This window comes from Chinchilla lanigera, unplaced genomic scaffold, assembly GCF_000276665.1.
Source record: "Chinchilla lanigera isolate Chin_1 unplaced genomic scaffold, ChiLan1.0 scaffold00006, whole genome shotgun sequence".
Classification (NCBI taxonomy): Eukaryota; Metazoa; Chordata; class Mammalia; order Rodentia; family Chinchillidae; genus Chinchilla; species Chinchilla lanigera.
The window spans coordinates 19,841,705-19,866,401 of record NW_004955407.1 but is presented as its reverse complement, the minus strand read 5'-3'; positions in this window follow the sequence as shown (position 1 = coordinate 19,866,401).

Genomic DNA, 24,697 nt, shown 5'->3' with positions numbered 1-24,697 from the left:
ACATATATACTTTTTTAAACAGACACTCATACATTTACAAAATAACACAAAAACAATACAAGCAATACAGAATTTCAGACAAGGTGGTAGGAAATTAACCATGGTTGCTGTATTACATATTGATGTCTTCAAATGGGTTACTCAGGTAAAAAATATAGACATGTAAGATTGGTCAAACAATTAAACATTAACTGTTCCTTTTAATAAAGCAATAGAAGTCAGTAGTACAACTAGGTTAGCTATCTTGTGTATACATATGTACATAATCGCCCCTTCTTTCTTTTCTCTTTTCCCTCATCCCAGTTCTTTACGTTTGAGCAATTCCCTAAACTTTCATAATATCTATTGTACCTCCTAGTCTTTATTCACTCTTTCAGGTTCTTACACTAGGGGGAGAATATGTGTTTACACATGTGGGTCTGACATTTCACTTGTGAATATCATCTCTAGTTGTGATCATTTACCTATAAAGGCCTCGAGTTTATCTTTCTTTATAGCTGAGTAATATGCCATTATATAAAAATACCACAGCTTTTTTATCCATCCCTCAGTGGATGGGCATTTGAGTTATACTTTCATTGTACTATTTGTTCTTCTCCTGTAGGGGTCTTCTTCCTTTGACATCTGCTGCAGATGATCACCTGGCAGTTCTAGGTGTATTATTGTGAGGAAGCTGATTGTCCATGAAGAAAAAAGGAAACCTTAGCCTCATTTCACTTGTTTAAGTTCCAAAGCAGAAGCCCTAACAATCTATTAGATCATCCTTGTATCAAACAATGTTTCTGCACATTTTTCAATGGAGGCATATAATTTTTTGTTCTCTCTCTCTCTCTCTCTCTCTCTCTCTCTCTCTCTCTCTCTCTCTCTTTCTCTCTCAAGCACTTTGAAAATGATATAAGCTTCCATCCTTAAAAATCCTGCACCGACCACTGTGTGATGACATCGTAAAAACTGACACCAGAGAATAGTGTAAAAGTTTCTAAAGGAGAATATTTGTGTTTGATTTTAATCCCAAGGTGATGATTCTTGCTATGTCTAACAAATTAATGACATGATATGTTCATGGAAAAATCTGAAGAAAATCCTGAAGAATATATTATATCTTGCTATGAAAGAAGCATGGTTTCATAGAAATCAAGCATTTGATTTCTATATGAAAATGCAATTCTAATGGCTCTTGGGTGGATACACTCTGATTCCTTTCTTACTTGGCTCTTATTACAATCAGTTTTGTGGATACAGTTTGATGGACAAGTGTATTAAAATCAGATAGATAGTAGCATTTTTAAGCAATAGGAAGGAATGAAAGGAGATATCTAAATAAAGTGAAATGGAATCATACAACCTAGTATGTTTAGAAATGTTTTCCCAGGAGTTACTGATATTCATTCCTATAAACATACAAAAATGCTCATCCTTATTGAAGCAGCAGCTTGATGTTCTTGGGTTTAACTAGAATAAGCCAAGACACAGCTAAAGATAAGGTTACATGGCTTAGAAACTTGACTTTATTATGTGCTTTTAAACTTTTTCATTATAGTACATAGAGGCAAGTGCAGAACTCAGAAGGGTCATAGGTTGTTAACTTGTCACTAAGTTAATATCTCCGGTTAACTACCACAAAATTCACAAGCTGGAGCACTGCCACCTCCAGAAACCTGTCCCCTTCCAGTTTATTCCTCCTCTTTTGTCTGTGGTGACTCAATCACAACTTCAACAACTATGAAGTTCTTTTTCCTGTGTGAACTTCATCAAAGGTGAATTCAGCATTGTATCTCTGTCTCCATATGAAGGCAACAAACATTCTTGCACATATGTTCTTAGGGAATTTTTGGGTGGAAATAAGCATTACTGCAAAATATAGATGTGCTATGTATTAGTTCTTGCTCTATGTACAAGTAAGTATGATTTAATATCTTATAGTCTGAGTAAATGTTCATATTTAGTAAATAATTGCAAGCAGATTTCCCAAAAAATAGTGTGAGCTGAAACTCCTTGTAAGTGTGCAAGAAATCTGTACTGAGTTCCTTGTGCTACTGTCATATTTTTATTTATTTCTATCACTGTTTTGTTGTTATTTACCTTTCTTTTGTGCTCCAACTGAAGCTATAGTGATGTTACATGGAATTTCCATAACTGTTGGTGCAACTGAATATATGTGCACATTGATTAGCCATTTAAAATAACTGTTAAGCCTCTTAAAATGTTCCTATTTTTACTTGAGCTTTCATATTCTAAAATTTATTTTGAAATAATTTTAACATCACAAAATTTTTCAAACACTGTATAAAAGTTTTCACATACCCACCCTTTAAATTTTCCCAGCATGAACATCCTGCCAAATAATAGTACATTCATCAAAACTAAAAATTACTATTCATGCAAAGATATTAATAAAATTTCCAACTTCAGCCAAATGTCAACACGTCTTTAGCTACTTAATACTATACTCAAAATTCTCTGGGTTATGCAGTTTTCTGTGTTTTGGGAATATATTTCTCTGTAATTATTTCAGATATTTCTCTGCTCTCCATGTTCTGGACTGCGAATAACTTCTTCATTGTTAACGCTCTGCGGAATAATAATACAGGTTAAGTCTCTCTTCTTCACTCTCTCCTCCCCTACCTTCCTCCCTTCTGCTCTCCTCTCCTCTCTTTTCTCTCCTCTTCTATGTTTATCTCTGTTAATTCTAAACACTACAGCCATGCTATCATCTTTAATTCCCAAACTAGACATCAATGTTCAATTAGTTCCCTGATGTTCACAGTAGCCTGGTATCTGTAGCACGGAAGTAGCACAATAATGGAGGTTTTTGAGTAGAGCCCTAGGATTTGTTTCCTGTCTCAAGCTAATATTCTATTATGTCTTAGGATAATGCCATTATCTTTTTACCTTATTTGCTTTATTATTGTAATACTCAATTGTGTAACTTTTTCAAATATCAAAATTTATTTTCCTTGAAAATGACAATTGAAATAAATAGGAGTTATTATTCTGAATAAATTAAATCTTAGTGAAGAAGATCCATGGATAGAATACTGATTGCAGCATAGTTTTGTTTTACGTTAAGCACAAGTTATTATGAGAATATAAAAAAACAATTTTATGTCATAGTAATCATTCAAGAAAGGCTTCCTGAAAACTGTGACACATTTGTGAGATACTGAAGGGTATTTATAAGTGCAGCAGACCGAAGAAATCAGGAGATGTGGTTGAGACAGTAGCACATACCACAGAACTTATGCGTCAGACTCAATCAGAGGCTACTGCACATGGTTTAATAGAGTTACAACGACAAATACCCAGAAAGAGCCAACAGAAAATCTACAGATATGCAAATCAGCTTATGGAAGACATCAGTAGTGATAAATTGTTTGGCAAGAGAGAATACACACTTTGAGAATTTTATTCAATTCCTACTTGCCCCTACATTATCTATTTTAAAAAGTATGTTTGACAAGTACCTCCAAATTATTGTCACTTAAAGAAATTTATATGCAAAAAAAGAAAGAACAATGTCAGAAAAGTTACTGGGTAGTATTTGGCTGTAGAAAAAAGTCTCCTTATGTGCTCTTAATAAAGAACATTTCAAAACTTATAGTTTTCTTGAATACCGAGAGAGAAAGGTTAGCATACGTGAATATTCTTAGTTTTAATGCCTCTGTATAAATTTCCATTGCAGTCTCTATGATTTGCCTATTATGAATTTTTAAAAGCAAGATGGGTAAAGATTATAACATATTAGTATCTATTATTATAATGTAATTTTTTTATAAAAAGCAAAATAATGGAATTTTCCTTTAGAATCTTTCCAGTAATGAAATTGTTTCTTGTGAATTACTTACAGTATGTTCTTCAACCTTACAGTTGCAATTTTGTGTGTCTCTATAAACACTGATTGCACTACAGGTATTTCAAAATCATTTTTTGAGTGGTATGTCTGATGTTATTTATCATGATCTTAGTCTTTATAACTTCCTAAAAAATAGTGTAGGTTAGGAATATGACTTTTAACAGTTGCATTACTACTGATGCAAGAGAGACTAGAAAATTACTCTTGTAATGAATTACATGATATCTCTTGTTAACATTACAAATTGTTAATACTGTGATTTATGCAGCAATATCAGTTCATGAAAAGAAAAGCAAATAAATGTTTTCTGATTCACTTTGAGTACATTTGTATTTGTATTATTAGAGAAAACTAATAGCAGAATATAGATTTAAAAATAAACTTAAGTGCCACTGTGAAATAGTAATAATTTCTCATAAACCAATGGTGAATATGCATGTACATCCATGTATTGTTTTCATCCTGTCTTTCTTTATTATACCTCTGCTAAGTTTTAGAATCTCAGGATTATATGAAGTATTATGTACAAGTGAAATATTATTTTAAAATAGCAAAAAAACTATATGTTAAAGATAAGATAAATTCTTTTCAGAACCATATGTCACTTATCTTTTCAATAGGTCTACTTTCTCATTAAGCCATTCATGAATAATTTTATAGGAAGAAACATAACCATGCCATCCTCTAGCATTAACTTTTCTTACAAATCTTTCATGAATGTATATACTCTTTAGTTATCTTCTCAATGTCCATTTTTCCAAACAAAATGGTGCCTTGTAGCTTTTAAATTAGCAATGTCAACCTTGGCTATTCAGATGAGAAGAGAATTTTCTGGGATACAGATAGAGGTTTTCTAGCCCTCTATTCCTGCACTGGATATGAATATTCTTGGCTGGAAAAATGCATCAATTCTCTGAGTAAGTACTATGTCTCTCTACACCACAGGCCTTCACCTATGAATCAGTTCTATACCTTAAAAGTCATTCTCTAAAGAGTTATGTGTTTTAATTCCTTAAATTATATTTACACACTTTTTAAAATTTATTTACATACTTTTTAAACGAGTAGACTGTGTGTTAGTCAGACTTCCTTTCGCTGGGATAAATTACCCACCATGCACCATTTAGAGGAGGAGCTGTTTAATTCGGCTGGTAGTTTCCGTCCATGGTGGGCTGGTTCCAAGGCAGCAACATCGTGACTGAAGGTTGTGGTGGGGCAGAAATGCAGTGAAGTAGAGCAGGGGATCGGCACCAGAAAAGAAGAGAAAGGGACTAGATAGAGTCCCCAACTCAGCCACACCCAGAAACTTGTTTTACTAATCCCTTCTCTGGTTCTAAGCAATCAAGTTGACACAATTAAAGTTAACTACTACAGCCTTCTAAAAACATTCTGGAGACAAGATCTTTATGGAAATACCATTAGTTTGGTTAAATAAATGTCCCACTGGCTCATAATAAGACCAAGAAGAAAAAACAAAAGAACCTCCTACATATTTCAATAAGTTGTCAGTGTTAATGCCACTACCCCTGCATACTGATTTCTCTTAATTGGTCTTATTTTTCAAGCCATATTTTCTTTTCATTTTAAATAATTTTTAAAATACGGTAACTAATTTCTATTACTTCCTCCCCCCAAACATTCCACAATGGTTTATTTTTGTGATTGCGTCAATCGTAAGGAAAAATTAGAACATATTGACATTTTCACAAAATTTAGTCTTCTAAGAACTTCAGCATATTTATGAGACTATCTTATTTGAAGAGTATTGCAGAATATACTATTTTTCCCATCCTACTGTCTCTTTGACAGCTTCATAGTATATGCCAGACAAAATAAGTCACTGTACACTTTAATTGCATTCATTTTATGGCTGCTGTCAACATAAGTGTAAAAAGATTAATCACTTGTGCACTTAGTGAACATACCAGGGCCTTTTAAAGATTTAATCTTGTTCATTTTTCTAAGAGGTTCATTGGAATGCACAGAACTACATTTTGATTGACTACCTTTCACATTATTTTAGTAGTCAAACTAAAAGCCAGTACATTTATCAACAGAAAGAAAAATATTCCTTTGGAATACACCGCACTTGGGAGGAATAACACTGAATAAAACAACAGCTGCAATTTTTAAAAGTCACATTATTTTAAATAAAATAACTTACATTAAGTAAAATAAATGTCCATTTCTAAAAAAATATTAGACAGTAATATATGTTTAGAAACAAATGGTTCAGAGCACCAGAGAAAGCTTGATGCTGTCAAAATGCACTTGAGTCAAAGTACAAGAGGCTGTTGTAGCAAAAGTTGACTTGAGCAGTATGCAGAATTTCTATAGATTTTTATTATCTTGTGTCCAATTCTCCACTTGTATCTATGGCCCTGTGTTACAATCTAATCTTTCAGTTTGGCTTTGATCTAAGGCATTCATCCTATGCTGCTCAAAGATCTTTCAGTCATTCTGGAGGGAAATATATATTATCAATGTCTGTTCTTGTTGCTCCTTCCAGAACATTAGCAAAAGGTTAACAACTATTTTAGACTCTTACTGTTTAAAATACATTCCAGAAATACATTTCTGTTATGTGTAGTCATCACAGACCATGTATTTTGTAGGTTGCTGAATGGAATAACATAAAATAGTTTAAAACACCGATTGACCTAAGGATGTAAAATGCCCTCCTGTGAGCAGAGAAAACAATCCAAGGTGAGGTGTGTTATAACGGGCAGGTGAAATTAGAGCACCAGAGACTCAGGTCATCTCTCCAGAGGTTGTATTGCCACAATTACTCTGTTTTCTTGATATACATGCAAACTTCCACATTTCCGGAATTGTCGCTACAGATCATTTTTACCCGATGGAAGAGCATAGTGAAAATCTCAAGAAATATCTAATATTGCAATTCAAGCACAAGGGTTTATCATTTGGATCTTAAATGCTGAAGATTGTGAGGGCTTGGTCCTTCACCTTTGGTGCAATTAATGGGTAGTAAACACGTTAGGAGATGGAGCCTAAAGGAAAAGAGTAGGTCATTGGGACCCCTGTCCCTTCCTCTCTCTCTCACACTTCCTATTGCCACAAACTAAATCTTCACATTTCCCCACATGCTCACCACAGTGGTGTTCCATTTAGATGCATCCCAAAACCTCTGAGACTATGATCTAAACTAAATCTTATCCCATGGGAAGTTGTTACCTTAGTTATTTTGTCATACCAATGTAAAGGTGAACAATATACAAGGAAAATATTCACTACAGCATATTAGTTAATGATGCTAGAAAATGTTCTTGTTAGCCCTTCAAAGGTTGGAGGGACTACAGATCCACATTGTGGAATTATTTCCATAGGCCACACAATAACAAGTGCAACACTGTTTTTTTTTTTTTATTTCCCATTTTACTAACTTTCTCTTAGTAATGAACTCACAAATTTATGGACCACTGCTCACATATCTACCAGTGCAGAATTCAAAATTTTGCATATATCATCTCTACAGCATGAATATTACCATTTTCTTCTGGGAGTAGAAATCAAAGTGTGCATGTCTACCCCAGCACCTAAGTAACTGTCGCAACTATTCAGGGTCAAACATGGTGGGCACTGTTTTAATGACTTACCACATTTTCAGTTCAGCTCAAACATATTTTCTGAAAGCCATTTTCTCCACTATTTTGGACAAAAAATTGACTATTTAAAATATACATCAGTGTATTAGTTATTTTTCTGTCACTGCTGAGACAAAATACCATATACCCAAAGTTAAATGGCAAAATGTTTATTTAGCTCACAGTTTGTAGAGGTTTCTGTCCATAATTGGCTGGTTCCAAGGCTGGGCGGCTTGGCAGAGGGCATTGCAGTGGAGAAAGAGTTCATGGCAGGCAGAAGGGAGAAAAGCATGCAAGAGACCTTAGCAGCTTCTTTCTGCCTCTTTTGTACTCTATCTTGGCTACTGGGATTACAGCAGTACCGAACTAATCGGTAAACTAATTTAGTAATCACACAGCGCTCTGTAAATCAATCACACACTCTAGATTCAGCCACCTCTGAAAAAGCCCTACCTATGACTGCATGAGGACTTGGGGAGCATCCAAGCACAAACCATAAAAATCTGCTATTTTGCAAGCATGATAACCCTGTGTATGCTACTAGCCCACTCAGTGCTTTGTCTGGTTCAAACCTGAGCTGGTGTAATGCTATCAGAACAGCACTGAATACTAGCATGGAAAGTACAAACAAGTGTTGCTGTAAAGTGATTATATTGGACATATATTGCTCTATTGAGCATGTTAAGATCATTCTAAGATTATACAAAATGATTTGGAATTCAATCTGATCCAGGAACCCTATTTTGCATGAAATGAACAAATAAATATCACCCATTTGTACTGATAGATATCCAGTGCATTTCAGGAAATGCCTCTTGTAAAAGACAAAATATTCATTGCTGCATCATCAGAATAATAGGAGGATCACAAATATCTAAAATAAATTTTCCATGATTACAGGAACTAAGGAAAGAAAACAATGAGACTGTCAAATGAAAATACTTTTTACTTGAGTTCCTTTTCTGAAATATCATTTCTTTAGTCTGTCCTTTCCATAAATGAAATAGCTTTAATTTTATCCTAGTTTATATACAATAAATGATATTTTAAATCTGTATAATAAATTCCTTAAATGACTAGTAAGTTTGTAAACCTATTGTTATGTGTTTGCTGTTTCCCATGTTATAGAATCAACAGTACAGAATTAGATGAAAACTGCATGTTCCTGTCCCACAGAAACCTGCCATGTGTTCTGGTTGTCTATTTTCCTGTTCCCGGGTCCCACAACCCATAGAGCAGCACAGCAACAAACCAATCTTATCATATTCAGAGTCACATGGTGTCACTGAGCAGTTTGTGATTATATCACCATATTTGTTTACTTAAATATCTTAAAAAAGTAAACCCCATACAATACAGCATGACAGGTAAATAGCAATCCCGTCATCCTTACTGCCTTTACCTCCCTCTCACTGGTTCTCATCCCCACTGTCTGCAAGTGATGCTGGTTTTCTTTGCCTTCTTCTAGGATCAGACTACATAGATGGAGGAATTTGGATGTGTCTTTTCTGATCGAATATTTACCTTTTCTTTCTCTTTTCTTTTCTAATTCTTATTTTTCTAGCTTCTTTTCTATTAGTAAGGGTTTGCAATGTGTAATAATGACACCTATTTTGAGGAAATGGCATATAAATATACAGCTTTTCAATCATTTTTCGTCGCCCTACTTTGCCATCTCTCTTCTCCCTAGATTCCCATCCAAACACCAGACTCTGTAATATATTTGTACAATGAAAGTCTACATCCAATTCAACAAAAATAAACTATTGTAATGTACTGCAATACATATGGATCTCAAATAACTCTACTGGGTGAAAGAAGTCACACAGAAAAAAGTACATGCTGACTCCGCTTGTGAAAAATTCCGGACAATTTGAAATGATCTATAGCGATAGACACAAATGAGTAGCAGAAGTCAAGAGCAGAGGGGGAAGAACATGAGCAGGAAGGACTATTTACCAGCACAAAGACGTTCTTGTAGTCGATGTATGCGACTTACTCATTATAAGGATGATATTATCTTTCTGTTTGTGTAGTTATTTTTATTAGTACATGTTTGCAGTACGTTCACGATTATATTCACCTTGGGGAGCGGTATACGTATAAAACACAGCTTATTTTGCTAGCCTCTTCCACTACCTTCCTCACCCTTCAATGCCTTTAGGTAGACATTTTATATACATGAAATTTTCATACATTGATTGATTGATTCTTAATAAGTGTAATAAAAGCTCCAGTAGTGATTTATACCTAGATATTTCACTTGGTAATTAGGATGTTTCCATGTGTTCTTGAATGAAATATGAACTGTACAAATATTTGCCACCTATGACAAAAAGATATATTTTCTACAGACAAATAGGCTCCTGGTATGCAATACTTAGAAGATTCACTGACTGCAGGGCATGTTTTAAATTGTTGGTATTCTGAGAGTAGGGACACTTAAAAGACACCCTCCTGTTCTTTTTCTAAAGGCAGTCATATTTTAGTGGTGAGTGAGGGACATCTTTATAGGGTCTATGGGACACTATAGAGTTTTTTAGCTTAGGATTTTCAGCTAATGAATTAAATTTATTAACCTAAGGAGACATTATAACTGGCCATTTCTGTAAGTTGGACATAACATGAAAATTCATGGATTTTACGTTCATAGAGAGTGTTAACTGAATATATTATTTTGGGAAGTACTTTTTAACATTTTAATAAAAATATTTATAGTCATATAATTTTTAATTTTAAGAAAACCTGTATTTTCTGCAAGTAGCAATGTACATACACATATATAATATAAAACAACTTAAACTCAATATTTTTTAAAAAATAAGAAAATTTCTCTGATGTTTTCTATTCCTAAAGTTTAAATTTTATCGAAATGTGCTGACAAACATTATCACTAAACATGTTAGTTTCTCCATTACAAATCAGCAGACACTTGGACCAAATACACAGACCACATATATTCAGATATTTAGATATGCAGTGCTCTCAGGGGTAAGGAGAAAGGTGGACAAAAAGTAACATAATTTGAATGTCTTTGGAGTTTCTAACATACATACCTAAGTCAAATTTCTCTCATGTATAATGTAATGATACTTTAATATGCACATGAGACAACATAGAAATTTTATTAGACTCAAGGGAATTTTCAAGGAAAAAATATTGTTTATTTTAAAACTGTAACAGTGAAGGTGGGTTGTCACCCTGATTGGCTGGGAGTTGCCCAGGGGATTAATAAAGAACACTTCAGGACGAGTCCGGGTGGGTAATAGAAGTGTGATCCCTGGCTCTGTGTGTAGTTGTGCAGTCCTTCTCACTGGCACTATTCCTCCGCTTTTGCTCCCAGCTGCTGTGCCCTCTGCTTCTGCCTTATACACAGCAGAATATAGACTGAACTCTCTGAAACTCTGAGCCACAGTAAGTCTTTCTTTAAACTGTGGGTGTTGGAAATGACTTCCCAGAAACCATCTACTCATAACTACCCTCTAGAATGAGCTAAACTCTAGATTAAAACATGTGTCATGCACACATACAAATTTCCTATGATGAGTGTGATCATTAAGTATATGTAAAATGTACCAGTGAACATAACTTTAAAAAAATAAATAAAAAACAAAACAAAAATATTTCTTAAAGAATTTTTTTTATATTAAATATATTCTGTTTTGGAAAACCTTCAAATTACTTAGCATAACCACATCCAAGTCTATAGCTTTTGTTATGTATCTACTATATTTTGTTATTGGAATTATTTTGAGAGTCCTTTATGAGAGATACTCGCAAGTTGGTCACCTGGTTGTATGTACTATACACTATCTACACAAGGATCATCACATATCAGGTTAATTGTGTCTCACTTTGCTCATTATTATGTTCTAAAAATTGAGTCATGTGTCTGTAGCATCAGTAAATATACATTTTTCTTTGAAATATTGTTATATTAGTGGTATTCGATGTGAAATTCTGGAAAATACTGTGTAGGTACCGAGGACCTGAAAGCCAGAGACCTCATGGGGATTTAGCCACAGAGAAAATGGTGATTATTCTCAAGATTAGCCAAATCTCTCCCCAAGAATGTAGAGGGGAGCATTATTAACTCACACACGTTTTTAAAAATATATAAAAATTCTCAGGTAATGGAAGATGCAGCCTTATGCATTTGAAGTTGTAACTTAATTTACTCAAATAAGTGATAAACAATCAATTTGAAGATATCAATATGTAATACAACAACCATTGTTAATTTCCTACCAGCTTGTCTGAAATTCTGTATTGCTTGTATTATTTTTGTGTTATTTTGAAAATGTATGTGTGTTTGTTAATATGTTTTCAATCATCTTTAAAATTAAAAAAACTAAGTGATAAATGTTTTAATACTTGTACTGCTATTTATCAATGATAATATTGTCTTTGCTTTATATAAAATGTTCTCTAGTTCCCACATAGTAGTTTTTAGAGCATAAAATTGCTTTAGATCAAATCAGTCGCAGCAATTGGGAGGCTAAGGTAGAAGGATCACCACATGTTCAAGGTCAGCCTGGGGTATATAGTGAATTCAAACCCAACCTGGAGTATATAGTGCAACCCTGTCTTCAAAGAAAAAAATACATTTAATCTGGTAAACAAAATTAATAATATAGAATTCAATTAAGTTTTACTATTAACTGCCTTATGACATATCAAAATAATTTTAGCATTTCAGTTTAAATTGATATTAGTTTTAATGAAATTTTACATCTAGAGAGCAATTTAAAAGATAAACTACTTTGAGGAAACATTCAGTGTGTAAGATTACTTACATTTCATTTTATAGCTTTCCTATATTTTTTCAAATGTTCATTTATTTGTAAAAATAATTTAATCAAAATGTTTTAATTTACAAATTTTATGTCCTCTGAGAAAAATCGTTTATTATTATAATAGAACATTGAAAAATTGTTTTTTTTTTCTTATTCTTAACCTTGCAAAACTTTGATAGTGCTATGGAAGTATGTTCCTTTCACATTGCTCTATGAAGGATTCATCTCATAGATTCAGCATAAGTTTTGATCATTTTAAATTATTTACTTTCCATCATTCTAAGTGTTTAAAGTCTGTTGTAAACTGCAATCTGGCAACAGATTTATGAGCACACTTCTAAATACATTTCCCATCTCTCCAAATAACAATTCACTTGGCTTTGCAATAGATCAAGTTTTGACATAGATTGTGGATGTGATGCTGCATGTCATGGCAATGTATTGCACTTATCAAAGTCTCTTCATTGTAAGAAAGAAGTGCTTCACATTTTAAGCAGTAAATTCCCTCAGATCTTGTTTTAAAGTACGTAACTGTAAATGAATATAATACTCAAGAAATTTGAAAGTTTAATACATCAAAAGCAATATTATACCACAGAAAAATCAAACTGGGATGGATCTTAAATTTCATCTAGTACAACTGTGGTTCTTAATACTAAATTATATACTCTCTCCCTTAACTTTCCTTCAGAGATATGCTTGATCACCTGCAGCTATGTGGTAATATGTATCTTCAGGTAATTATTTCAACTCAAGGCACTGGTTTCAAACATTGACCATATTTCTAACCTTATAAGGCTGTTGGAGACCACTACAAAGTGGCTCTGGGCAGGATTTAATATTAACCAATTGGCTTTCCATGTTCACTCGTGAATCTGTCCAAGGCCTATGCTCCTTATCTGGAAATGGTGGACTCTTAGTAAGTGAACCTCTGTGAGTCACTGATCCCTACTAGAACCTGCAGTGGTGGACAAAGCCAGAAAGCCTCAAAGGACAAGACAAGATCACAGCCAAGGACACCTAGATCAGATTTCAACTAGATGAAGACTATAGCCTCAGTCATCTCATTCTTCAGGGGATTAACTTCATACCTTACATAGAGAAGTCCTTGAGCGGTTCTGCCCTTCTTGAGTACACCCCTCCCTTCTGATAACCAAATAAATATCCGCAATTCAGAGAAGGTAGTGCTCTTAGCCCTGAGAAAATCTTGAATTATGTGAGAGGGCTTTGATCCTCCTGGGGCCCTGAAATCATTCCATTTGCTTCTCTTTATTAAGCCTTCACTGTACACTCATTCAGGATATTGCAGACCTGATCAGCCCATAATAATTAAGGGATATTGTTATTCCCATATAAGACCATAAACTTTAAATCAGAATGAATCTTCTCTTCCATATGAGGGCTCACGTATGGATTTATACTTAAATGAAATATTTTAGAATCTCTTTTTTTTTGAGGCAGGGTCTCACTGTGTGGCTGAGGCTGGCCTTAAGTTCACTGTATAGCTTACTTTGAACTCACAGTGATCCTCCTGCCTCAGCCTCACAAGTAATAGGACTATATATGCATGTCACCACACCTAGACAGTATCTCGTTTAATTTCAAGTTCAGTGTCTCTTTTTTACTTTGTCATAGCTGAGACACAATACCTAATCCCATAATTCTGAAGAGGAAAGGTTGATTTTGCCTTAAGATTTTTAGAGGTTTCAGTCCACATTTGGTTGGCTCTAAGGCAGGGAAGCATGGCAGACAGGAATGGTAGGAGAAATGGTCCATCCGATGCAATCAGGAAGCAGGGGTGAAGGACAGTGTGAGGAGGAGATAAACCCTTGCAGGCCAAGCCACCATTGAGCTACTCTTTCACACTAGACTTCACCTCCCAACATCAGATTTAGCTGTAAACATATCAGTGGATTAATCCACTGAAGCCAACTGATGGGTATCAGGGTCCCACAGTCCAATCATCTCTCCAAATCTTCACCTATAAAACCTTATGGCTTTGGGAGCACAGCCACATGTCAACTCTAACATAGGGTACATTAAACTCTCTCCAGTAAGTTTTATTTTGCACTAAACATAGCCCAATTAGACTAGATGCCTTTAAACCTATTGTATCCATTATAAAACAGTTCTCTTGTAGAGTCTAACCAAAACAATTAGAGCTAGAAATCACTTTTAAGAAGAAATTCATGGTGCATCTATGATTTTCAATGAAGAGAAAGTTCAGCATGCATTATGTTCAAGAATTCTGATGGATAAAATCCTTATTTCTTTTACAGGTGCTTCCAAAACCTCTTGTTGCCTGCACTGTGAACCTGTGTGGGTGGGATTAGAAACTTAAGCAGAGACTTTTGTTATCAACTGAGATTGATCATTAATGAAAATGGGATTCTGTACACTTAAAATGAATTTGTTAAATAATCTTTGGCATCAGAAGGTATAGTTTAGGATTAGGAATATAGAACCTGGAAACAACATGCTTGGATCTTTAGATGCAGCTTCACTCTCTCTCTGTAAAGATAATATAAGGTACATGTATTAAAATATAATTATTCTTTAAATTTTTTGCCTAGTGAATGGCACAGTAAATAGTGAAATAAATGTCAAACTTGATGAACATGATGGTGTTGATTACGTTTCACGTTGCTAAGGATGTCACACTCATCATCTGAAGTTATTTTACTCCCTTTAAAGCTGAATTATAGGGGCTGGGGATTTAGCTCAGCGGCAAAAGCGCCTGCCTGGCAAGCGCAAGGTCGTGAGTTCGGTTTCCGGTACCGGAGAAAAACCAAAAAAAAAAAAAACAAAACAAAACAAAAAAAGCTGAATTATAGCATTAAGATATATACAATCCATAACTAGAGGAATATACTTTATACACTATCTTTGGCAGTGTACATCTAGTAATAAATAATGATGCAAATAAGTAGAATAAAGATAAGTCAGGTATAGGATACAAATAACCTGGATGAATGGAATCATTATATGCCATAACATGAATTAAGTTTAGTAATATTAATAACAATGAAAAGGGGAAAGAGATATTCGGAGGGAAAAGGGGAAGTGGAAGAGGATTAAATAAATGCTTTGTATTATGTACATGTACCCACTTCCCAAGATGATTGTAAAATACATGTAATGCACACATGTACTAATGAAAAAAATTGAAAAAAACAAGTCAGAGATTAATACGAAAGCTATGTGCAATGCATGTTTCAGATAAACATGGATCACTGGCAGCTTTATCAAGGATTAATGGAAGGAATCAGAGTGGGTGCAACAGAGATCACAGTATTTGAAGTCAAAACAGAAAATAAATGAGTCAAACAAACCAGCAAATATATTATGTCCTAAAAAGATAATGCAATTATTTTTACCTTCTTTCAGAAAGCATTGCCAGGGAGAAGGAATGATGAAGTATAAATTAAAAAACAAAAGAGGGGAGGAGAAAAGACTCAGCAAACAGATGGTTCACCAGCGGCTCACAAATCCCGGCCAGGATTTGAAATCTTTATTCCGTACACAAAAGGAAATCATGGGAACAGGTAGTGCGATGAGAATGCTGCATTAATGTAGCCATATTCTAAAGTCTGAGACATTAGTGGGTCAAAAATAGAAATATAAGATTGCACAGCAGTGTGTTTGATGGTGGGGAAGTGGTTATGAAAGAAGTAAAACAATTCAATTGAAAAAATGAAAATATGATCTAGGAAAATAAAATTAGAATGAGAAGAAGAAAAAGGAATTATGGAGGATAGTTTGCAGCAAAATATTTGGAAATATCAATGTGGAATCTCAGAATCAAAGGCCTAGGGGAAAAATGTGGTGTTCAGTTTTTTTGAACAGGAGAGGTGTGGCTCTATTCCTAGAATTAGCACATAGAAGAGTGTGCTTCATCTGTTTCTTTTGTTTGTGTAACTAAGTAATTTATAAAGAATAGAAATTTATTTCCCAGTGTTCTGGAAAATAGGAAGTCTAAGATCAAGGGACCAGCATCTCGTGAATTGTTCTTACTCTGTCTTTACAGGACTGAAGGAGGAAAGAGGCAAACCCACTCCTTCAAAGCTCTTTTTGTGAAGATGTTGATTCATCCGAAAGGCAGAATCTCGCATAATCTAAACACATCCTAGGGGCTGGGGATTTAGCTCAATGGCAAAAGTGCCTGCTTGGCAAGTGCAAGGTCGAGAGTTCGGTTCCCGGTACCAGAGAAAAACCAAAACAAAAAGAAACAAACAAACAACAACAAAAATAAAAAAATAAAAAAATAAAAATAAACACATCCTATTAGATCCTACTTTCTGACACTACTGGATTAGCGGTTAAGTTTCTAACCCATTAGTTGGGAGAATACATTCATACCATAGCAAAAGGGTTACAAATCAGAAGAAGCTGGCAATTGGGATTTAAATTAACAGACTATACAGTGTTTGAAAAGTGAGTGAGGACATACAGGAATAAGAGATAATTTTTTTTTTTTTTTTTTTTTTTTTTTGGTTTTGGTTTTTCTCCGGTACTGGGAACCGAACTCACGACCTTGTGCTTGCCAGGCAGGCGCTTTTTGCCGCTGAGCTAAATCCCCAGCCCCAGGAATAAGAGATAATTTTTGAAACAGCTCCAATAAATGAGTGTCTAACACAGCACTAATAAGACTGAGGGCACAGAAAATAAATTTTAAAAAACTGTGTTACACCTTATGGAATGTCAGTGACCTTATGCTGCTCAGATATGTGCCTACATACTGAAAATAGATGCCAACTCTTCTAGGAAATTGAACCAGATTCCTAGGAAGAGTAAAGGGATGAGATCTCGTGTTAGAGAAGTGAGTTGCATTTTGGAAACAAGGATAGATTCCTTTGACATTGAAAGGAAGAAGTCATGCTAAAATACTGGTATAGATAAAGATACGACTGGAGCCAGTGGAATGGATATATTGAATTTAACTAAATATATGTCTCATTGGTTTGATTTTTCCCATAAAAAAGTAAGCAGAAAAATCTGGTAAATCTGGAAAACATTAAAAATATAAGCTTTAAGCACAGAAAAATTTCCAAATGATTGCTGAAGCTAGCCACATAAGGACCTTTCCAGAAACATGTTACATGATGATTCAGCAGTGTTGAAGGATCAGAGAAAGTTATCGTTTTCTTTCCTCCTTTCTTTCTTTTTTTTTTCTTTCTTTCTTTCTTTCTTTCTTTCTTTCTTTCTTTCTTTCTTTCTTTCTTTTTCTTTCTTTCTTTCTTCCTTTCTCTATTTATCTGTCTGTCATCTATCTGTCTAGACAAATATATCTATGATGGTAGAATTTTCTTCAGTAACATAGTGATTAAATTATTTAGGGCTCTTTTTTAAAGAAAATATTTCTTGATTTTTAACAATGCAATGATGTCAGTGACAATTAAGGCATGTGGGAACATAAAATAGTCTAAAAGTTTGAAAGAACTTCATTTTTGGAAGACAGAGCCAGGTAGGACAATTCTAGCTGTACCCATTATTTACAGTACCTTCATGACGGCTCACTTCTCCGTCCATCTCCTCTGCCACTTCAGGTGTTCCCTGTCAGTAGCGGAAGGGACAACTATCCCTTTGTACACTTATGCAAAAGATAGGCAACCTTAACAACAAAACCATTACTTCGGGAGGTGCTGTCCTTTATATTGCTTGCAAAATTAACAATTCCATTTGAGTCTTGATCTAATTTTTCATATTGCTATATGCGTAGCATAATTGAATCCTAGATATATTTTATATTTTTCATGTTACTTTGACAGTAATTTTTATAAATGCACAAATAAGTGTTGTCTAAGTTCCTATTATTGACTCAAGACAAACAACTCTTTTAAAGTGAGTATTACAGAGCAAGAATCAATAAACATTTTCTTGCAAGATAAGATACCAAATAGGTTCAATATTTCATAACAAATATCTCCATTGCAACTAATCAACTTACTGTTACAATGTAGAAAAGCCATAAACCATAAGAAAATGAGTAGGCATGGTTGTGTTCCATTAAAGTATTTATGAACAAAGAAATATACATTTCAGGTAATTTTGACATGGCAAGTGATAGTCTTCTTCTGATTTTATTCAGCCATGGTTGAAAGTGAAAACTATCATTGGTGTATGAGTCATATTAATGTATGAGTATCAGGTCAGATTTTGCCTGTGGGCCATAGTTCTGTAATTTCACCTATTAGCTCAGGTTTCTAACATACAAACATTTGAAGATTGTTAAGTAATAAATCTTTATATATGTTTGAGCCATATATTTTATATTAAATTTGAAAGCTAAGGGGCTGGGGATTTAGCTCAGTGGCACAGCGCCTGCCTGGCAAGCGCGAGGTCATGAGTTCGATTCCTGGTACCGGAAAAAAAACAAAAAAAAACAAAAAATAAAAATAATAAATTTGAAAGCTAGGAGGTGGCTTAAATAATTGCTTTTCTTTATAAGCCAGTGTGGTGCATGTGTTCAGGCAGAAGAGTCTTGCAACTGTCAGCACGTGGCTCTTAGCCTTCGATCCTGACGTAAGTCGTGGAACATCTCCGAGGCTTGGTTTCATCAAATATGTCTTACAGAATAGTTGCCAAACAGGTAATACATTTTTTTGCTCAGAAAAATGCCTGGCAAATAATAAAAAGTTAATAGATGCTACATTTTAAGATAATATATTAAAAGACAATTCAAAGGATTAAAGTAATATTAAAAATCATGACTTTTTCAGTCAATAGTAAAATTTAGTAAATATATCACTCCAAAATTCAAATAATGATAGGGACTAAAATAATTTAATTCTATAAACTTATTTTAAATTATTCTGATAAAGGATGTTCAAATGAATAAAGCTGACTCAAGATATTTTCATTAGAAAGGAATGACAGGTAGGTACAAAGATAGTATACTGAGTATAAATATAGAATATATACATTATATTATGCTATGCTATAATGTATTTATGTTATATTATATTATGTAAATCCAGATATAATTTGTTGATAATATTACCTTTGCAAACGGAAATAGTAACACATATTCCTTAGTTTTTAAAATCTTAAAATTTTATAAATGGAAAATATAACCTTAAAATTTTGATTTGAAAGCATTTATAATTACATAAGTGAAAGAAAGTATTCATGAGAAATATGCAGGGTTTAATGTCATAATAATCTCTGTCACTAATTACAGCTACCATTGAATAATTAAATGTTGGATATAATGTCAAGAAATAGCCATGTGAAAATTTTGATATAAACTACTTGACTCCCAGAAGAAATGAAAACACCATATCACAGCGATATATGTGCACCCATGTTTATAGCATGCAATTTGTAATAGCTAAATCATGGAAGCAAGCCAAATGTCCATCCACTGAGGAGTGCATAAAAAGTTGTGGTATTTTTGTATAATGAAATATTACTCAACTACAAAGAAAGATAAACTCGAGGCTTTTATAGGTAAATGGTCACAACCAGAGACCCTACTCATAAGTGAAATAAATCAAACTTGCATGTATAAACAACATATTGTTTCACTAGTGTAAGAAACAGAAAGAGTGAATAAAATTAGGAAGTATGATAGACATTGTGAAATGAAAGGAAACTGCTCAAAAGTAAAGAGAAACTGGGATGAGGGAAAAGAGAAAAGAAAGGGTAAAATTATGTATATGTGTATATTCAGAATAGCTAACCGAGTTGTACTACTGACTTTTGTTTTATTAAAAGTAACAGTTAATGATTAATTATTTGATCAATCTTACATGTCTATATTTCTTTTCCTGAGTAATCACTTTGAAGATATCAATATGTAATACAACCACCATGGTTAATTTCCTATTACCTTGTTTGAATTTCAGTATTTCTTGTATTGTTCTGGTGTTATTTTGTAAATGTATAGATGTTTAATATGTTTTCATTATTTTATTTTTAAAATAAGAAAATAAACTACTTGAGACATAAGCATTAATAATGTTTATTCAGTGATGACACAACATAGAAACCAAGGAGGGTCTCATGGAGTAATCTTAAATTCCAGCAGTAGAAAAATGTACTTTCAAGTCTATAGCTGATTCTGCAAAAAGAAATCACATTTAAAAGGAATAATTATACAGGCAGCTCAATTCATGTAGCATAAAATATAAAAGGACAATTTGATGGGCTGTTATCTCTTTTATAATATATTATTTTGGTCAAATATGTAGAATTTCTCATTTTTAAAACCATTTATAGTGAAGGATGAGCATATCTTTGAAGAAATGTTTAAAGCCTAGGAATGCCTTATGCCAACATAGATGAGCAAAAGTAAAATAAGACTAGCAGGTTTTAAACTGTAAAAATCATTATTTTTTTTTTTTTTTTTTTTTTTTTTTTTTTTTTTTTTTTTTTTTTTTTTGGTTTTTCTCCGGTAAGGGGAACCGAACTCACGACCTTGCGCTTGCCAGGCAGGCGCTTTGCCACTGAGCTAAATCCCCAGCCCCCTAAAATCATTATTTAAATAACAAATAAATAGAGGCATTGGGGGAAAAGCAACATATCCTTCCTTTGCCAGCTGGTGACTGTCAGAATTCTGACTGAAAATATAACCTCATAATTTCAATACATATGAACTTAATTTTATTTTCTCATGTCTTAAAAAATTATTAAATGTTTACATTACATGATAATTGCATTCCTCACTGGAAGTTGGTGCATGTGACTAACATGTATTAATTCTTATTCATCTTCTTCCTTCCCCATACTCTCTGTTATGGTTTGTGTCTGCGTGTCCTCCCAAATCCTCATGCAATCATGGGGCGGGCTTCTTGATTTATGATTGACTTATGGTCCAATGTTGGATTTATGGGTATGAGTGCTATACCCGCCCTGGGGCAGATAGTTTACATATGTAAGGGAGAGAAAGAGGCTGCTTGCCACCACTCCTCCCCTCTTTGTTTTTGCTTTTGCTTTTTTCTACCACCATGAACAGTTCTGTGCCATGTGCCACTCTACCTTGGAGCCAGCTGAGTATGGGCTGAAACTTCCATAAACTGTGAGCTAAATAAATATTTCCTTCCTTAATCTTGGGCTTCAGGTATTTTGTCTCAGAAACAAGAGAAAAGTGACTGAGACACTCTCCCTCCCTCCATTTCTTGCCCCCTTTCCCTTTTGCAAAAAGTATATCTTCCTATTTCCTGTTATCATCTTGCTCTTTATTTGTGTTTTCAGTCTCTCATAGAAGAGAAAGCATGTAATACTTAAACGTGTAAACTTACTTTTTATAAATTCTATCTAAGGGTGATGATATAATGAATGCTGTGAACAGAAATAATCAAAACAACACATCATACTTTTAAGAGTTTTACAGAGATAAGGATAGACATTGGGGAGGAGAATAGAAAATTCAGCAAAATAAAGGATTCCCATTTTTAGCTCCATGACTACTGTGAAACGAAATTTAAAAACAGACCAAACGTTGTAACATTTTAAAATGGACAAAAATTTCCCATTTACATATTAGGAGTAATTACCTTAAATATTTTATCATACTTTTTTGAAAAATGAAAGTATCAAGAGATGAATCAATTGATGTGAGAATGAGTAAGTGGCATGTTTTCACACTCTGGTACACTATTTTCATCAGTTTTCAAAAACAGTACCATCGGGCTGGGGATTTAGCTCAGTGGCATAAGCACCTGCTTGGCAAGTGCAAGGTTGTGAGTTCGATCTCCGGTACCGCAAAAAAAACAAACAAAACAAAAAACAAAAAAAACACATAACCATCAAAATCAGATAGTAGTTTCCAGTTCCACCCCAATCATTACAAATGTTAGTATAGAAGATCTAACAGGTAAAAAAGAGATCTAAAAATCTCTTTACAGTGTAGAGTACAGGCTTTGGTTTGAACAACAGCTACTGAAAGTTGAATTTGATATTGAATGTGCAATGGGATCTTTAAAGAAATCAAAGAGAAATGTGAAAATTTCTTAAGACAAATGAAAGGGAAGCAAAAATATCAAAGTGTTTATGATACAGCAATTATATTATTAAAACAAACATTTATAGCAATAGGCACATATATAAAAATGGAAAGATTTCAAAACAGCAATCTAATGATGTATCTCAAAGAAATAGAAAAGCAAAAACAAAACAAATTTCAAAATAGTAGAAAGAAGTAAATAAAAAATATCAGAACAGAAATAAATGAAATAGAAAAAACCTCAGTGATCAACAAATTAATGTTAGTTTTGAAAAGAAAAATAAAATTTGAAAACCTTCAACTATAGTACCTAAACAGAAAATGCATGTTAATAAAATTAGAAACGTAAAGGTAACCATTAGAACTGATACTACAGATAAAAAATCACTGGGCATTATACTGAACTATAATCCAAAAAATTATGAAACAGGAGAAATTAATAAATGGATATATATTACCTACTAAATTTGAACCATGAAAACAAATAGAACTGATAATCAATAGTGATATTAAATCAATGATAAAAATGTCCCAACAAATACATTTCTAGGACTCAGTGACTTTATTGTTCAATTCTACAACACTTTTATGCAACTGAGAATATACTTTTCATACTATTCCAAAAAATTGAAAGGGAGGAACACCTTTCAATCTAATTCCATGAGGCAGCCATTAATTTGATACCAACCACACACACACACACACACATGCACACAGAGGTAAATGAATATGATCTTTGCTTAAAGAAATTCAAAACATAATACTGGCAAATCAAATCCAACAGAACAACATATCAAAAGTATCACTAATCATATCTAATTGCATTTATGCAAATAGTGGAAGAATGGTTCAGCATACACAAACCAAAAAATGTAGTTTAGCAAATGAACAGAATGAAGGACAGAAATCCAATGATCACCCCATTAGAGGTAGAAAAATAATTTGATGAATTTCAGCATCCTTTCATGATGAAATTAGAGAAAATTAGGTGTATAAGGAAAATGGTTCAACATAACAAAGGCCATATACTCTAAACACACAGCCAGTATGATACTGAATAGAAAAAAGCTTAAATCATTTCTGTCCAGACCTGGAACAAATAAGTGATGTCCACTTTCATCATCTTCATTCAACATATTCCTCGAAGTTTTAGCTAGAGAAATTTGGAAAGAGAAAAACAATTTTTTTTAAATTTTTATTTTTTTTTTTATTTTAGAAATAAAAGGAGGAAAATACTAACAGACCGACAACATTTTACAAAATAGCAAAGGATCAGTACAGACATTACAGAGTTACAAACAGAGTGGTAGGGAGTTCACAATGCTTGTTGTATTACATATTGATATCTTCAATGTAGTTTCTCATGAAAACACATATAGACATACAAAGCTAATCAACCAATGCCTCACTGACAGTTTCTTTCAGCAAGGAAACACAGGACAGTAGAACACCTGTGTTGACTATCCTGCATATACATATATACAAACTTTCTCCTTCTTTCTCTTCTCTGAGAAAAACAATTTTAAAAAACACAGATAGAAAGGAAGTTGTTAAATTATCCCTATTTTCAGATGATATGATTTTATATAGGAAGATCCCAATGACTCAACCAAAAGATCACAATAACTGACAACTTAGTTCAATAAAGTTGAAGAACACAAAGTCAACATACAGCAATTATTAGCATTTTAGATACTGGTGGAGAAAGAAGTCACAAAACTGATCTTATTCAAAATTACATATATATGAAATATATATATTTGTGAAGCAATTCTGGAAGTCCTCTTCATGAATGTGTTTAATTGTACTTTTGTAATGGTCTCAACATCCTGGATTTATTAAAAATATTTACCTTTCATATTCATTTTGACTTTGACTAAAAACTAGAATACATGCAGTGCCAGATCCAATGAATAAGGGGGATGTGGACACACTGCAGTGTTTGGGGAACCTGCCTTTCCTGTGGGTGGCCTCTGCAGCAGTATTCCCTGTATTTTTTGTCACATCTTAAGACATCCAAAAAAGAGAACTTCCAGAACTGCTTTAGAAAGTGGCAAGAATGATGGGATTGGTGAGTCTGAAGTGAGGACAAGTATTTTGATGTCAAGTATTTTAATAACACTGTCACTTTCACTGTAATAATCCTTTAATTTTAAATATTCACTATAATATATATGAGAATAAATAGTGGATACAAACTAGGAATATACCTGGGAATACATAAAGAATAAATCAATATAGTACCTAGGAATAAATTTAATCAAGCAAATGAATCACACCTCTGGTGTAGTTACAAAAAATCAATCAAAGGAAATTGAAATATACATAAAGAAATGGAAAATCTTCCATGCTTATGTGTTGGAAGAACAATACTGTAATATGTCCTTGTTACCTAAAGCAATTCACAGATAAAGTCCAACACCTATTGCCTTAGTTACTTTCCTCATTGCTGAGACACAAAAACTTATACACACAACTCAAAGAAGGTGAAGTCTAT